This window comes from Rhinolophus sinicus, chromosome 17, assembly GCF_057876585.1.
Source record: "Rhinolophus sinicus isolate RSI-liver-muscle chromosome 17, RSI-T2T, whole genome shotgun sequence".
NCBI classification, from domain to species: domain Eukaryota; kingdom Metazoa; phylum Chordata; class Mammalia; order Chiroptera; family Rhinolophidae; genus Rhinolophus; species Rhinolophus sinicus.
This window is the reverse complement of record NC_142517.1, coordinates 765438-782439: the sequence shown is the minus strand read 5'-3', so window position 1 is coordinate 782439 and position 17002 is coordinate 765438. Positions and strand designations below refer to the sequence as shown.

The 17002-nt window shown below is 50.0% G+C and overlaps 1 protein-coding gene across 20 annotated transcripts in view; it reads left to right on the top strand.

The window, feature by feature from the left end:
* The window catches only part of PCBP3 (poly(rC) binding protein 3), a 186224-nt gene that overhangs the window by 33287 nt on the left and 135935 nt on the right, over nt 1-17002 (top strand). For 3 of the 20 annotated variants that reach the window (XM_074321464.2, XM_074321443.2, XM_074321400.2), the window contains exon 2: nt 1216-1371. The exons of 16 other annotated variants lie outside the window; for them this stretch is intronic. The gene's annotated coding sequence lies outside the window, so the exon portion shown is untranslated. Of the gene's footprint in view, nt 1-1215; nt 1372-3683; nt 3705-17002 lie in introns of those variants that run through there. One more of the 20 variants, XM_088794102.1, reaches the window with a different exon arrangement.

Here is a 17002-nt window from a genome sequence, read left to right as displayed (position 1 = left end):
GGCTGTGCCGTGGCTGGGCGCCCTCAGGAACATAGACGTGGGTCGGGGGAAGCAGAGTCGTCGCGGGTGATGCCTGGCCTGGCGGCCTGGATGGTGGCATGTGGTGCTCGGGTGGGATGGGGCAGCCCTCAGCGCCCAGCATGGGTGTCACCCTGGAGGCAGGAGCAGGTGCCTGCGCTTGAATCGGGATGGGGAGCGAGGACTAGGACCTGGAGATGGAGGTTCGGGACGCTGTGCATTTAGGGGGGTGGGCAGGTCTTCTGAAAGGGGTACAGACGCACGAGGACTCAGCACTGAAGCTGGGCCCTCCCATGTCGTGGGGCCAGGAGAAGACACGCTGCCATAGGAGGGGCTCGTGGCTGGGGGAGGGGCAGGCAGAGCCCTCCTGGAGTAAGAGGAGGAGGCAGCCATGATCGTTCACTTGTTTTCCTGCAAAACAAAGTGTGGGCACGTGGTGGTGGTTGGCGGGGGAAGCGGGACCAAGAGCAGGAGCTCTTAAAATGCAGGACGTACTGGCTGCTGTGAGCTGTGCTCAGCCAGCTGGCTGCGACCCGGGGCGCAGTGACTCCTCCCGCCTGCACTTCCTCCACACAGGCGCCCAGAGGGGCTGGGGGGAGAGCTGTCTGCAGCCCACGAGGTAATCGGATACGGGGAGAAGGTAGACATGGAGACATAAAGCACTGTCTAAATGAAGGGCAGTCGTATTTAAAGTAATTTGAAGATTGACAGGAAATTCATAAAGGGAATATGGACTTCCATTTACCACTGTGGGAGATGGCCGTGTCCACAGCGTCCTGACCTCTGGAAGAGCAGACGTGGCTGCTGGCAGAGTGCCAAAACATGGAAATGCGAAATGCAATTGAATAATCTCTCCTAAATCAATTCTGTGAGGCAGCTGACCCAGGGGGGATGAGATGCGGGGCAGGCCCAACGCGGAGGGCTCCCGTTTGCTGCGTGTATCACGACAGTTGATTGGGGGACAACCACATGCTGCTTCCCTTGGTTTCTGGGGGCCTGTGTGGCGCTCTTCAGCCAGCCTCCGCCAGGCCGTGTTAGGGAAACATGTCTCTGGTGTTGGCTGGAGGGGGCTGTGGCAGGCCCAGCAGGAAGGTCCCTGCCAACCCCCCATTGGCACCTGGGGCTGCCGTCTGCGCAGCCCGGGTCTACACTTTGCATCCCAAGTGTGAACCATTCCCGTGTCTTTGTCCCTCCCAGGACCAGCCAGTGCTGTGGCTGACCGTGGGCCCAGCACGGACGTTGCCTGAGTCCCACGAATGTCTTCAACTTGGGGCTCACTTTTGCTCGGCAAGGTTCTCTGAGGGCATCTTGGACTTTGCAATGGCACAGCAGGACGCATCCTGGGGGCATGGGGTAAGTGACCACCAGGGCCTCACCACCCAGGTGCCCGCGGAGACTTGTCCTGAGCTCCCCCGGCTGGCTGGTCCCCTTGTGCATGTAGAGACAGGAGCCTGTCCTGCGCCTGAGGGAGCTTGGCACTTGGTGGCTGTGCTTTTTCCTGAGATTCCTAGGATGACTGAGGATGTTTCCTCTGGCTGCACCTTTTCAAGGCATTTCAGGTCTTTTTTGGCTATGAGGTTGGCAGAGGAAGTGCCCGCCAGTGTGGACCCACGCTGGGGACATCTGGGCACCTATGGTGCCACAAGTCAGGAGTCTGAACATGTTTTCTGCAAAGGTCCACATAGTAAATATTGTAGGTACGTGGGCAAACATGACCTCTCTCATACATACATATTTTTTCTCAACCCTTTAAAATCACAAAAACCGTTCTTAGCTCACGGACCTGTGAAAACCGCTGTTGTGCCCTGACCCCTGTACTAGCCTGGGAGGCAGGAGTGAGATGTTGTCTGGGCTGTAGGTTCAGCAGTTTGGTCCGCTTAGAGGTGGGAGAGGACAGAGGGCGTCTAGTGTTGGGACGGACTCGCTTTTGTGCGCGTGCGCTTATGTCGTGGGAGCGCCAGCCAGTCTTGGAAAGGACCTTCGTCTTCTTAGACTTCCACCACTCAGGACCCCTAGTCTCCAAGCGGTCCCTTGCGCCATCACTTAGCAGTGCTGTGGTTTAGAAAATACCCCCGTAGCTGCAGAGCGCCGGTGGTGATGAGCCCTGGACCCTGTAGCCCCTTCTCCTGGAGCTGCCCTGCTCCACCCCGACTGCACTTGAGAGTCACCTGGGGCTTTTGGCGAGCAGCTGTGCCAGGTCCCCAGGCTGCAGTCCAGGGGGCAGGCTGACCCTCTGTGCTATGCTGCCCGGGTCCCAGGTGGGCTGCTTTCTAGCAGCCAGAGCCCAGCTCGCTGGCGTGTGGTAGAGGTCCTTACTGCCACTGGGGCTGCGCTTCCTTTCCCTGCCCACGCCCACTTGCTCCCGCCCCTCCACCCCTCCATGCAGGAAATGCTCCAGGATGAGGAAAGATTTGGGCTTAATCAGCAAGAGCTGGTTCAGTTAACACAGGTCCCAGATGGCACGGGAGCCTTTTCAGCCGCTTAGATGAAGAGGCCCCAGCCGGCTGAGGGAGGTGGCGTGGGGCCGCTGGGCGAGGGCTGAGCTCTCCTGCTTTCCGGGCATGTCAGGAAACGCCAGTGGCTTCCTCTTCTCCTTATTCAGTGAGACTGTTCCAGTTCCTGGTGGCACTTACCTCTAGGAACTGGGTGTTTGCTTCTGTAAAAAGTCAATAGTTATCTCTGCTGACTTTGATCAAACAGTACGAAGTGCTTAGAAGGAGGCTGGTGAGAAGATGGCAGGGAGCCTCGTGGTTCCGAGGCTTGTCAGCACACTTAGTTTTTCTTTTTACAACTCTTATTTCCAGGCCCTCGGAGCCAGTCTCTGTTTACTCTTCATACTGACTGAGTGTGTACACACGTTATTAATAGCAGGATTGGGGAGGAAAGAATGCTTTCTAGTCTGGAATAGTCCCTAACAGAAACCTTGCAATTGAAATGTGTTTGGTCTCTAGGGATCTAGGCCCGTGCTTCTCCAGCTTTAGTGTGCACATGAATTACTGGGATTCTAAAACTGCAGATTCTGACCCAGTAGGAGCGACGCCTGGGACTCTGCATCTCCAATGAGCTCTCTGGCCCTGTTTTGAGAGGCTGTGGGCCATTGCACATGGTCCACCTGCGAGGCATTATCAGGTTGGTCCTAGAGGGCAGTTGGACCATACAGGTTGTATTATTAGGAGCATGGCATACAGATGGTGGAGGTGATAGTCCTGCCTCAGCGTGCTGCATACTTGTTGTTAGGCTTCTGGGGAGGGAGTCAGAGAGTGGGGATGTCGCTGGCATGTGCAGGCAGATCTCCAGTGTCAAGAGCGGGGCACTGACCCACCTGCCCGGCCGCAGTGCTGAGTACTCACTCACCTGTGCTGCCCTGTGACTGCTCATGCAGCCCCGGGAAGCAGGTGACTCACACGTGAGGAGGACACTGAGGTTTAGAAGAGTCACAAGGTCGTTCCAGTGGTAACTGTGTCTAGATCCAGCTCAGACTTTTCTGACTGCCGTGCCGGACCAAAGAAGGCCAGTCCCACTTGGGAAAGGCTGTCCCTGGGAGGAGGCGCCAGCAGTGCCCTGCCCTCCTTCGCCCCTTCCCCACCCCCAGTGCTACGAGTGCGTGCTGTTTGAAAGGCTCAGATTTGGAAAAAGGATTGGACTGGTTCTGTGTGACAGCAGCACACTCAGGATCGCAGTGTCAGGTGAGGGAGGGCATTGGGTTACCGTGAGGGTGGGGGTGAGGGTGGGGCAAGTGGGGATGGGGCTCGGGCTGTGGCAGTGTTCCACGAGGCTGGGACCACCTTGTGGGAGGAGGGGGCAGAGGGAGGGTGGCCAACAAGAGTCCCCAGGCCTGGGCAGTTAGGTTAGATGACTTCTAAAAACCCCTTCCAATTCTCTGGGGAGACTTTGTGACTTTCCAAATCTTCCAGGGACCCAGTTTTTGATCAAGCAGCCTGGGAGGGGAACACCACTGTTTTTGCTGCTTGAGGTTGTGGAGCCATAGAACTTTTGGAAACTGAAACGGTCCTCCTGCTATTCAGGAAATAAAGGGAGAGGGCTCACTCGCAAAACATTGCTTTATCTAAGTAATGTTTCTGTCATGAAGGCAGAAAAATGAAATCGGTGTCTCGTTTAAGTTGGAAAGAGAAAGCCAGCAACTGTGGCTGACGGGCGGGGACGGTTTAATACGGTAAAGGGTTAATCCTTCAAAGGTTCGGCAATACTTTTAGGGAATTAACGTCCAGGATCTAATGGTGTATTGATGACTGAGAGGCATGTGGTTCTGTAAAAGCTTTTAGACCCTGGCTGTGTTTCAAGGGCACAGACTCACGATGACTCCTGATCTTTCTCCATGTAGGAAGAATCTGTTGTTCCCCTGGGAACATTTGCAGTGTTCACAGAACTGTCCACCTGACCAGCGGGCTCTGCTCCATCGCCGGGCAAAGCCCTGGCTGGCAGGCCACCTCGCTGAGCCCTGGCTGTGTGCAGAGGCCAGGGGGCCACAAGCAGGACCTGGCCTGAGGGGACACACTGGCCCAGCCTCATTGCCTGGCTGGCCGGAGTTCAGAGATTGGCCCCCTGCTTACCGTCCACACAGCTGGTGGACAAAGCACTTAGCCTTTCTGGGCCTCAGTTTCCACATCTGGAAAATGGAAATTCTAGTCCGTCTTGCTGAGTTGGTGTGAGGAGAGTGGCCATGCTCACGAAGCACCTAGCGTGTCGTGTCAGAAGGGCTCAGCAAAGGGGGTAGATGGCTGCTGAGGGGTGACCAGCAAGTGTGAAGACATTTTCTCATGTCCAGAACTGGGAGTCTGTCTTCTAGAATATTCAGTTTCCCATGCTGAAATTCAGTGTAAGAATTAGAAATATTGAGGCGAAGCTGACACTTTGTTCTGCTTTTATTATGAAAGCAGATGACATGCCTGAGTCTGCGGGAAAACGCTTTGCCTCTTAGATGCTCCACAAGTTACATGGCGCCCCAGCGGGAGGCCCTGGAGCATTTCCTGTGAATTTGGACCTTCTAGCACGGACACCTTCACTCAGGCTTCTGCAACACTGATGTCCGAAGATACACGACAGTGTTTCTGAACGTGGCAGTGCTCTGAGAAAGGTGCTGTTTACACACTGTGAACAGACCACTGAGAACCTGGTGACTTTGCTTGGTTTTTCCTTTAACTGCTGGTTTTCTTAAAAAATAAGCTTTTTATTTTAGCACAGTTTTAGATTTACAGAATTATTATAAAGATAGTACAGAGAATCTGTGTATACCTCACACCCAATTTAACATTTGTCATAATTAACGGATAGATGTTCATACATTACTATTAACTGAAGTTTATCCTGTAGATTTCCTTAGTGTTTTCCTAATGTTATTTTCCTGTCCCAGAATCCCATCAGGACACCACATGACATTCAGTCATCGCGTCTTTTTAGGCTCTTTGGGTTGTGATAGTTTATTAGACTTCGTTGTTGAGGACCTTGACTGTTTTGAGGACTAGGGGTCAGGTATTTTGTAGCGTGCCCCTCTATAGAAATTTACCTGATGTTTTTCTCATGAACAGACTGGGCGTGTCGGTTGTCGGGAGGGAGGCCACAGAGGTCACGTGCGTTCCCATCACACATCAAGGCTCCGTCTCATCACCATGACCGTCCTTGGTGCTGACCGTGGCCCCGGCGGAGAGGAGTCTGTCCAGCCCCTCCACTCCACACCACTCTTGCCCCCCTCCCCCCGTCCTCTGTGGCCGGAGGTCGCCGTGCACAGCCCACACCTAGGGGGACGGTGTGCCCCTCCCGGAGGATGGGCGGCCACAGAAGGCACGTGGAGTGTCTGCACGGGAGTTTCCTCTTCTCCCCACGGACTCGCCAGTCATTTATTCACGTCTGTGTGACACGTGGATGTTGATTTTAGACTCGGGGCTGGACCTGCTGCAGCTTCTGTCATGGGAGCGCTTTCAGTTGACTCCTGTAACTCTTTGAGGCACCCCATCAGCCTGGGGTGTTTTGTTTGTGTGTGTTTAGCACTTTCCTACTTCCTGGCCCCACAAGCTGCTCCAGGCTCATTTGCGTATTCCCTGCCCTGTCCCAGAATCAGTCACTTCTCCAAGGAGCCTGGTTCCTCTCATGAAAGAAAGGTGTTCGAGAACGGAAGAAAGTGGGTGCCGGTGTGCGTGTGATTTGCTGTCGGGGTGGTGTTGCTTCCGGGAGCTCTCAGCTGACAGAGCGGGGAGACGTGTGTGTGTGTGTGTGTGTGTGTGTGTGTGTGTGTCAGCCTGTGTCTACACACATCCCTCCGTGCTCCTGTATGCAGCTGTCGGCATCTACACTGAGCTAAGCTGGAGCCACCGCACAGGGACCATCCAGCCTCCTGCCCTTGCTACGTGCAGCCTCCCCTCCCACAGGAGACACCTGGCCCGTCGCCATCCGCTCCCTCAGGTGCTCGGGTCCTGCGTCACAGGCACAGCTCACCTCTCGCACAGTCCCTCTTGCCTTTGCTCTTACAGACTCTGCTCATCTCCGGGTGACTCGGGGCAGCACCCTGTCCCCCCCAACTCCCCATGTTGTGTCCTGCATTTGTAACCCGTTCCACCATTCCATCCGGAGTGTCCCCTGGCGTCTAAGTGACCTTTTAAAAAGTTGCAGACATTAAGCTTTGCTTTTGTGCTTTAACGTTCTATGACTTCTGAGAAATGCTTACTGTGTTACTATCACCATCGCCCTAAAACTCCCTTGGGCTGTACCCTGCCAGCCCCTCCCCGAGCCCAGGTAACCACTGACGTGTTTGCCATCTGCACCTTTTCCAGAATGTCATGCAGCTGGAGTCATACAGCATGCAGCTTTCTCGTTGGCTTCTCGTACTCAGCAGTGTGTATTAAGATTCATTGGGAGATTTTTGTGGCCTGGTAGCTCCTTTCTTTTATTGCTGAGTTCCATTGTGTGAATGTGCCAGTTTATCCGCTCACGTATTGAAGGACATCTTGTCGCTTCCAGTCTTTGGCAGTTATGAATAAAACTGCTGTAAACATTTGTGTGCGGGTTTTTGTTTGGGCATTACGTTTTCAACTCATTTGGGCAAATACCAGGGAGCAAATGCTGGATCATGGTAAGACTTGTTTAGTTTTGTAAGAAGCTGTCAGAGTGGCTGCTCCGTTTTCCATTCCCATTAGAAATGGACGAGAGTGACGTCCTGCTGCCCTGAGCCCGTGTCAGCATTGGGTGTCGTCAGTGTTTTGAATCTAACAGTGCTAGTCAGTGTGTAGTTGTAGCTCGTTTTAACTTGTACTTCCCTAGATTCCCAAATGTTCAACTTTGCTGTGGTTTTCATTTGGCAAGCCGGTTTGGAAGACTGGCCCTCCTGTGTCTCTTTCAAGTCAGCCTTTTCTTTTCCGAATGACTTGTCTCCGAGTCTTCCCTCGACAGCATAAGCACTGGTGTGGGACGCCCCCTGCGTCTTATTAGCTGGAGCTGGTCCCCGGATCTCCATCTATGTGCGGATGGTGACCACACGTTTTTAGTGAGGGTTGCTTCGCTGTCACTTCTGTGTCATCTCCCCGCAGCCCCTGGGCATCTGGGGATAAATGGGTCACTTAGACTTGAGGAAGTTACTCTAGTAGTGGTGTAATTTCAGGTTCAACATGTCCCCACGGGGCTGAAGTTGTCCTTGGCAACCTATTATCTTCTGATAAAGCCGGAGCGCCAGCCCTTCCGCCGCAGTCTGGTCTTCTGGCCTCGGCCTGCGCTCGGCTCTCCGGCTCCACCGCCACCTCTCCTGCTTTTACTCTATGTTCCCATCAGACTGGGCTGAGCTCCTGAGCTGGTTCTTGTTTCCCATCCGTCGGCACTGCCCCTCTGCAGACTCTGTGTAGCCAGTCCTGCCCTCAGGGCCCGGTGCAAACATGCCTGGTCCGGCCTCGCAGCTCGCCCTGGCCAGCCAGGGGGAAGCCGTGTCTCCTGGTGATGACTGGAGCTCACTCGTTTCCCGCACGAGGCAGAGGGGGATGAATCTGCCCTGCCTGGCATTACGGCTGTCGGCACGCAGCTCTCGCCTGAGTGTGGGCCCCTGGAGGCTTTGCCCACCCTGTGGACTCTCTGTTCTGTGTGGGCTCTGGAGGCAGGACCCTGTCGGCGTGCTGCCGTGCCAGCTGTGCCAGGAGGGCCCGCGGGGGGAGGGTCTGCATCACCCCAGTTTGTGGGCTCTGCCTGATGAAGATGGCAGGGAGAGTGACAGTGAAGACGTGCACTTGGGTGGCTCCTCCCCCACCCTGACCTGGCCCGGTCAGCCCCATCCCACAGCTCTCCTGGGGCACAGGTGGAGGTGTGCCCTTCTGAGTTACACGCAGGTTGCTTTCTTCAGGGCCTGCTCTGTCTGCTTCAGTGAGTGGCTCCTCCCACCTGGCCGTCCTGGCTCAGCCTCTGGTTTCTGTTCGCCTCCTGCATGTAGTGGTGGCCTCCTTGTTGGCTTAGGGAAGGGGGCCTGTCACCAGGACAGCTGGGGGTGGGACATGCACAGAGCGCTCGATCAAACTCCAACTGTGTTTGTACTTTGTCTCAGTTTTGGGGGTTTGTTTCTGCCCTTTGCTTTGTCATTTGCCCCAAAGGGCTGATGGTCTCCGCACACAGCCTGGAATGCACTGGACGCTCCTGTGGCCGATGGTGCCTGCTCCTCCCTCGGGGCTCTCATCTCCCCCTCCACCCCCGCCCCTGTCTGCTCTGACGATCCCCACCCTGGGTGGGCCTCTCCCATCAGCGCTAGACAGGTTTGTCTTTTTGCCTATTTGGGCCCTCTAGTCGATGCCAGGCTGACAAGCATCTTGGATGTAACAGGTCCAAAACTGGAGTCTCGAGCTTCCTGTCGAAACTCCATGGCCTAGTTGCTAAGGCCAGCAGCCTCGGAGCTGCGCCCTCCCACTCCTGTCTCAAACCCTGCGCCACCAGCCCTCCAGGAGGTCCTGTGTCTCCGGGCACCCAGCGAGCTGAGGAAGACAGCGGTCTTAAGATTGGACTTAAACAATACAAGATCCGCTCAGCTGTTTTCAGTGATATTATTTGGAAGCGTGTCCGACAAGACATATACAGTAAATATGCCAGGCAGTTAACACATGCAACCAAACTGGCATAGCTCTGTGAATACCAGATGAATGCATAGACACACGAAGCTTTTTGATGTAAAATGTACTTTCTATCTGATGAGAAAATGGTCATGATAAAGATAGTCTAATTCAGAATTTATGTATACATACACAGTATACATAGTATCTAAACCTCAAAATGTATAGAAAAATTGGGTGAGTTACGAGGAGAAATGAACAAATCTGCAGTCATATGGGTTATTTTAATTCCTTTCTCAGGAATTGATAGGTCATATGCAAACATGTAAGTAAAATATACAAGATTTGAACCAGCGCTATCTCTTGGTCATATTAAAAAAAAAATGCAGCTGACTAGGGAATACATACTCTCTTGAAGCACGTGAAACGTTTTCAAAATCTGACCTTGTATTTGGTCACAAAGTCAGTCTCATTCAGACCATGCCCTCTGACCCGGTGAAGTTGAGTGAGAAATCAGCGATAAAAGCACAAAGAAGGAAAGTTTATATATTCGACATAAAAAAAGAAACACCCCACTAAAAATCATTCTAATTAAAGAGGAAGTCACAATGGAAAAACCTAGAACTGACTGACTAACAACGTAAAGTAAGGCTTGTCAATTGTGGTGGTGTTTGAGGGCAAATTTATATACTCGGAGTTAGGTATTTGAAAAGAACAAAGGTTCAAAATTGATCAGGTAAGTCTCCATGTTAAGTTAGGAGAGCAAAAGAAAACAGAAGGAAGGAAATTACAAATGTAATAACAGAAATCTGTGAAACGGGGAAGAGAGAAAATAGAAGTAGTAAAATAAAAGGCTGGTTCTTTGTAAAGAAAAACAACATTGTCAAACCTTTAGTAAGATTGATCAAAGAAAAAAAAGACCTAAACAGTGTTAGCTCTATTTTGTTAAGGATGTGAACAATCGATATTTAAAGAGGACATTTGTCAGTTAAGCTCAAAACCAGATCCTGTCAGTGCTTCGCATGGGTTTTGAAAAGCTGATCCTAAAATGCAGATGAACAGTAAGGGACCAAAATAGGAAGTAATTTTGAAAAAAGGAGACTTGCCCTTTCAGATGTCAAAGCTTATAGAGGTGTGATATTTAGGATTTGTATTATTGACCTAGGGACAGACAAATATGTCAGTGCAACAGAGTTAGGGAACATACCCCCCCACACACCCCCACAACCCCCCCCACACCCGTACATACTCCTATCTACACCCATCCATCTATACACCCCCCTCCCCTGCCCCCCCAAAACACGCACACTCACACATAGGAATTCATAACCTTGGCTATTGCATTACATGTCCACAGGGAAAGGATAGACCTTTTGGTAAATATTGCTGGGATGATCGTCTGCCCGTATGGTGAGGAAAATTAGGTCCTCATCTAATGCTTCATACATGAGACTGAATTCTAGCTAGAATACAACCCTGAGTGTGAAAGGCAAAACTAAAACTTGTAGAAGAAAGATTATCAAAAAGACCATAGAATGTCAATCTCTGACATTGGATCTTTGACAAGGCTATCTGGGTGCAGATGAGTTTCTTAAACCAGGCACAAAAAGCACAAACTGTAAGGAAAAACACTGGTTTATTTGACTATATTAAATAGAAAAATCATCTATGGTAGATAATATTTATAGAATTAAAAGACAGACTACAGAGAAGAGGATATTTTTGAAAGTCATAGAACTTGAAAAGGATAAATATCAAAGATCTAGAGAGAATCTGTAAAAAGACAGAGTGAAATGAGGAAACCAGAAAGGTTATAAATGTATGAAAACTGTTCAATTTTTCCTATTAACCCGTGAACCATGGATTAAAACAATGAGAGACTGTTCCACATTTGTCAGATTGGCAAGTATGAAGTCAGTTAATAAATGTCGGTGAGGTGTGGAAAGTGGAAACCCTTACCCCTTGCTCTTGGATACTGATTGGTGTAACCGTAAGTGAAGTTGATAATGTGTCTGTCATGTGACCCGTCAGTGCCATTCTCAGGCCTTTGCTGAGGAAGAACTCACAGTGCCTGAGGGATGTGGTGCGACAGTGTTTGTAACGGCAGCACAGCGGAAACCGTCTCACAGGCCTCGGTACGGGAGCCCGGACACTGGTTTTATTCATATCGTCAAAAATCATTCAGCACTAGAATTAATGAATTAGATCTACGCGTTTCAAGATGCATAAATCTCATTAAAAAACCAAGTTGGGAAAGTGTGGGTGCGTATGGTGTTGTTGTTGGGTATCACATAGCCAGTGGCGGTGTAAACACGTACGTGTGAAGGACGGCGCCATCTTTCCCTGCCCTCGTTACCTACCTGTGAGGCACTGGGGTACAGGGCGCAGTCGTTAAGGACTGTTAATGGAGACCAGAGGCAAATAGAGCAAAATGTGACAACTGCTTGGTCTTCAGGGTATGACTTTCATACTATAAAATTCACCCCATTGAAGTGTGGAATTGAGAGGGTTTTGGTGTTGTCACAGAGCTGGGCGGGACGTTTTCTACAATCCATAGAAGCCCTGCAGCCACTAGCGTCCCTCCCGTTCTCCCTTCCCCCGTCCCTGGATGCATTAGTCCACTTTCAGTCTCTATGGGTTTGCCCATTCTGGACGTTTTATATAAACGGAATCAAACAATATGTGGTATTGTGTGTCTGGTTTCTTTCACTTACTATCACGGTTTTGAGGTTCCTCTATGTTGTAGCGTGTGTCAGGGCTTCAGCCCCGTGACGGCTGAATAATATTCCACTCTACGGATAGACTACAGTAGTTTACCTATCCATTCATTCATTGATGGTCATTTGGGTTGTTTCTACTTTTTAGCTATTATGAACAATTTTGTTAGGCACATTTGTCTACAGGCTTTTGAGTGGATTTCTATTTCCAATTCTCTTGGGTAAATGGGTGGAATTACTGGGTCACAAGGCAGCAATATGTTTAACTTTTTGAGAAACTGCCAATGTTTTCCCAAATGGCTGCACCAGTTAGCATTCCCGCCTGCACTGTGTGAGGGTTCCGCTTTCTGTCCCTCCTCATCAGCGTGCGTAATATTGTCGGTCTTTGTGATTCTCGCTGTCCTGGGGGGTGTGAAGTGGTGTGTTACTGTGGTTGTGATTTGCGTTTCCCTGGTGACTGGTGCCATTGAGCACCTTCACGTGCTCACTGGACTTCTGTGTGCGTCCCTGGGGAAATGCGAATTCAGAGCCTTTGTCCATTGTTTGAGTTATTTGTCTTTTTATTGTTGAGTTACAAGAATTCTTGTATGCCAGGTCCTTATCAGATTGGTAGACATTTTCTCCCATTCGGTGGGTTGTCTTTTCACTTTCTTGAAGTGTCCTTTGAAACCCTGAAGTTTTGAATGTTCTTGAAGTCCAGTATATTTTTTTCCCCGTTTGTCACTTGTGCTTTTGGTATGACATCTAAAAAACCATTGCCTAATCAATCCAAGGTCATGTCTTCACATTTTTCACGTTTTCTTCTAAGAGCTCTATAATTTTAGCGCCTACATTTGGGTCTTTGCTCCGTCTTGAAATAATTTTTGTACTTGATTTCAAGCAGGGGTCCACATGTGTTCTTTTGCGTGTGGGTATCCAGGTGTCCCAGCACTGCTTGTTGAAACAGTCTGTCTCCATGCAATTGTTTTGGCACCTTAATCACACCAGCAATTGACTGTTAAGTGTAGGGGTTTACTTGCCGATTTGTGATTCTCTTCCGTCGAAACAGCTAAATCTGTATCATCGATATCTATGTCTATTCAGGTTCTCTATTTCTTCTTGAGTCAGTTTCTGTAGTTTGCATTTATTTCTAGGGATTCGTTCGTTTCATCTAATTTATCTAATTTGTTGATATAAAATTCTTAAGACTTATTCTTAAGACTTCCTTATAATCCTTTTTATTTCTGCAAGGTTGGCAATAATGTTTCCTTTTTCATTTCTAAGTTTAGTAATTGAGTCTTCTCAATTCTTCAAAATTCTGTTTTTCTTAGTCAGTCTAGGTGAAGACATCAATTCTGTTGATCTTTTCAAAGAACTCCCTTTTGGTTTGTTTTTCTATTCTCTGTTTCACTCCTTTTTGCTCTAGGATTTGTTATTTCCTTCCTCTGCTTACTTGGGGTTTAGTTTTCTCTTGGTTCTCTAGTTTCTTAAGGTGGAAGTTGAGGTAATTGAATTGGGGTCTGTCTTCTTTTTTAATCAGGTGTTCCCAGCTTTGCAGGAGCACCCAGTGTCTCCTGCCCCTGCCAAGGCCAGTGGGGCAGCGCTGGCACTGGGAGGAGGGGCAGGGAGGAGGCAAGTTAAAACCCACACGCTGACTGTTCTCACCAAGATCCAGTTGCTTTTCTTGAATAAATAAATGATCCATGGATCACTGCAGGCCTCTGATTAATTTTCAGAGTTTTTAAAAAGTTCATTATGAACATTTTGCCATTGTTCTCATTGCTGTATTGGAGGAGTGAGCTGTCAGTGGTTATGATTCCGCCATTCCCAGTGGTGTCATCTACCAACCATGTTTTATAATTACAACTTTTCTAAAAATGAATGTGACTGCAATGGGATACTTTATGGAAATTGGTTGCTACTTCTAAATGTCACGAGGAAACACAGTGTATCCAGAGTAGCAGCATGGCTGCTTATCCCATTTGATATCAGAACATTCTGGAACACTGCAGACATCAGAGCAATGTGGTAATGGTGCTGAGACAGACAGACAGATAGCTCAGCAGAGCCAACTAGAGAATCTGGAATGTGACTCCTAAAAGGCAGAGCCGTGGGGAGAAGTGTGGGTCCCACCCGGCTGGGGGGCACACGGAGCACAGCCTGTCTGTGGGAGTTGCTCCCTTGTATCTAGCCGCCTTCACAGTTTCTCATCTTGAAGTGGGGTCGATTTTGCCTCACAATTACGGGCGTGCTGTTGAGCCGAGTGACCGGAAGCTGTGGGAGGGGGTGATGTGTGCACAGCCCTTGGGTGTCCACGCGGAGGGCAGGAGCAGCCAGTGTTCTTGGGCTGGCCCGTGTGCCGTGGCCGGGAGGGAGAGGTGAGCAGGGACAGCCGAGGGCTGACCCAGGGCAGAACATGCTGGTCAGTGATTTTGGTGTGACTTCTCCATCGTGACATCAAACCGGGAAAGTGAAAGAACACCAGGTTTCCAAATTGCTGTAGGGAAGATCACCGCACACCAAATTCAGAGGCCAGTAAGGGAAGTGGGGCGTGTGGTGGGCATTTCCCGATGGGTCAGAACCAGAAACAAGCCCAGGGAACATCCCCCAGGCTTTGTGCCAGAGGAGCGCTTGCTGTTGGGACGTTACTTAGGGCTCAGTATGTTAACTATGCATTGTAATCACTTGTGAGACAATTGAAGCACTTAGGGGTTAGTCTTTAAAGTGCGTTAGCAGTAAGGGCCTGTAGAGATATAGTGATTACACAGTTTGTTAGTACATGTCAACCTTAGAGAATATATGCAGAATAAAAACCTGAGAGAATAAACCTTAGAGAATATATGACTTCTCCAGCACTGTTCCTTCCCCTCGCGGGGTTACGGTGGCCCCCAGGGACTACCTGCGCCCCAGCGCAGAGGGCGCTCCAGGCTGGAAGGCGAAGCTTTGCACTTCAGATAAGCCAGGTGGGCGGATGGGTGGTGTGATCGTGACTTGGGCCCTGTTTCATTCTCTGTTGTGCCAGCCGCCCGCAGCCGTGGCCCCGCGGCACTGCCCCAGACGCCTGCGGGCACTTGCTTTCTGCTCAGAGCTCTGTGTCTCAGGCCCTTGGCTTCCGCCTGCCCCAGGTCATGGAGACAGCAGCTCGGCAAAGGTGTGCATGTGCGCTCGTGAGAAAGCAGTGTGGGAGGCTGAAACCGGGGCTCGGGGCTGCACGTGTTTGTGGTGGCCTCTGTCAGTGAGAGGACCAGAGACAAACCTTGTGGCCCTGAGTTCACAGGGATTTCCTCCCAGTTTAATTAGATTGTTATTAGGGTCGTTGAACATGTCTTATTCTAATATAAAAACACCTGAATTTGTTCTTTTCTACAATATATTTACGTGTGTTTGTTGAGCCTTTGGCCAGAAATTAATTCTGCGTCCTCCTTTCCTAGCGTTCCCATGTGTTCCATGGGCTGTCGTCTGGTGACTTCGCTGGTGGGTGCTGAGCAGGCAGGCCACCAAAAGAACACGAGTACCAGCAGACGGAGGCGCTGCGAACCTCACTGCTACTGAATAATGCAGCCCGTCGTTCTGGGACCGTCTCCTTGGCGTATATTTTGAGAAGGTTCAGCATAGGAGTTTGGCAAGGAATCAGGGAGATTGGACTCTTACATGGCAGAGAGTGACTGGAGGGAGAGGAGGTTCTGGAAGGCCCTTTGTCCTGGTGGATCAGAAGCTTTAGAGATAGTCAGGCATTTGGGCTGAAAATTCTGCTCTTTAGAACTTTTCTTCAGGAGAATAGAGGTAACCACTAAATGTACATACACAGAATGTTCATGGCGTCATGAATTCAAATTAGCAGTTGGAAGCAGCCCGGATACCTGGCAGAGGGTTCCGGAAGGTCGTGACCGCTCTCACAGCCCGTGGAGTGTTAGGCGGAATGGTTCCTGGTGCAGCAACCCACCCAGCACATGAGGTCAAAGTGCACGTAAAACAACCCCTGTGATACCAGGTCCAGGCAGGTGTGTGCATTTCAAAGGCCTGAGGGAGGTGTTACACAACCGAAGGCTTAGGGGTCTTTCTGAGAGCTGGAATCACCACTGGTATTTGTTTACACACACTCTGAGTTTTCCCAGTTTTCTTAACTGAACATACATCACTTTTATTCTCATAGGAGAAAAAACACATTTTTCTTGTAATCAGAGAAGAATTATGTGAAAATTAGTCTGATCTTTGATATGCAGAAGCAATTTTCTAAACAAAGACAATGTAAGTAATTTCAAATAATAGATAAGTTTGATTTTCATAGATAACTTTCTTTGAATATCAGTAAGTGTTAGTAAAAGGCTAAAAATAAGCTGTTATGAACATTTTCTACAAATATTACAGACATGGATATATTGCGTTGTTTTGAAAGCACATGCGGTTGATCTCATTTTGTTTTAAAAAATAGGTAAATGTTAGTGAGAAACTACTAGAAGAAAACACTGCTGCTGTCAGTACTTCTGTCTGGGAATTGCAATTGCTTCTAAATGTATTCCTTGCACTTTTCTGTACCTCCCACGCTGTACGCCAGGAGCAGGCCCCTGCGCCCCCCGGCAGCCTGCTCTCGGTGTCCCAGGGCACGGTGTGCACAGCCCGCGTCCTCCGCTGATGGAGAACCGCTCGTGTCTGAGGAGGTGTCCAATAGGCGTGTGGTGGGCAACCTCGGTGCCCTGTGAGAGGCCAGCCAGGTTTCCCGGGTCCGATTCTGCTGCGAGAGTGACCCGCTCGGAAAACCGAGAAGGTGAAAATAATGAAGTTTAAAATTTTAATTTAATAAGTCCCAGTGCTGAGATGGATATAAAAATCCTTTTATAAATGAGTGTAAGTTGATAGTGAATAAAGGATTTTATAATTTAATAATAAAAATTAAATAGTTGTAATTTCAAAGGACTGAAACACCGGTGTCCTATCTGCAACCACACACGGAGTGTAACCTGTGTAAGTAGGAAGTGAAACTGTGTCCCCTCTGGGCCGTGTGCACAGGACCTTGAGCTTCCGGCCGGAGGAAACTCGCTCCGCGCGTGTGGGAGGATGGAGGGCAGCCGGCAGGTCAGGCGGGGCTCCTGGGCGGTGTTCCCTGGCCTTGTTGCCATGTCCTCACCACACACTGATTGGCCTGGAGATGGTACTTTTTGAGGTGGAGGAATGAAGAAGTCCAGCCCCTTTCCCGCTGCGGCCATCACCGAGAGTGTGGTTACGTAGAGACACTACTGCATAGGGCTGGGGGTGTGTGGT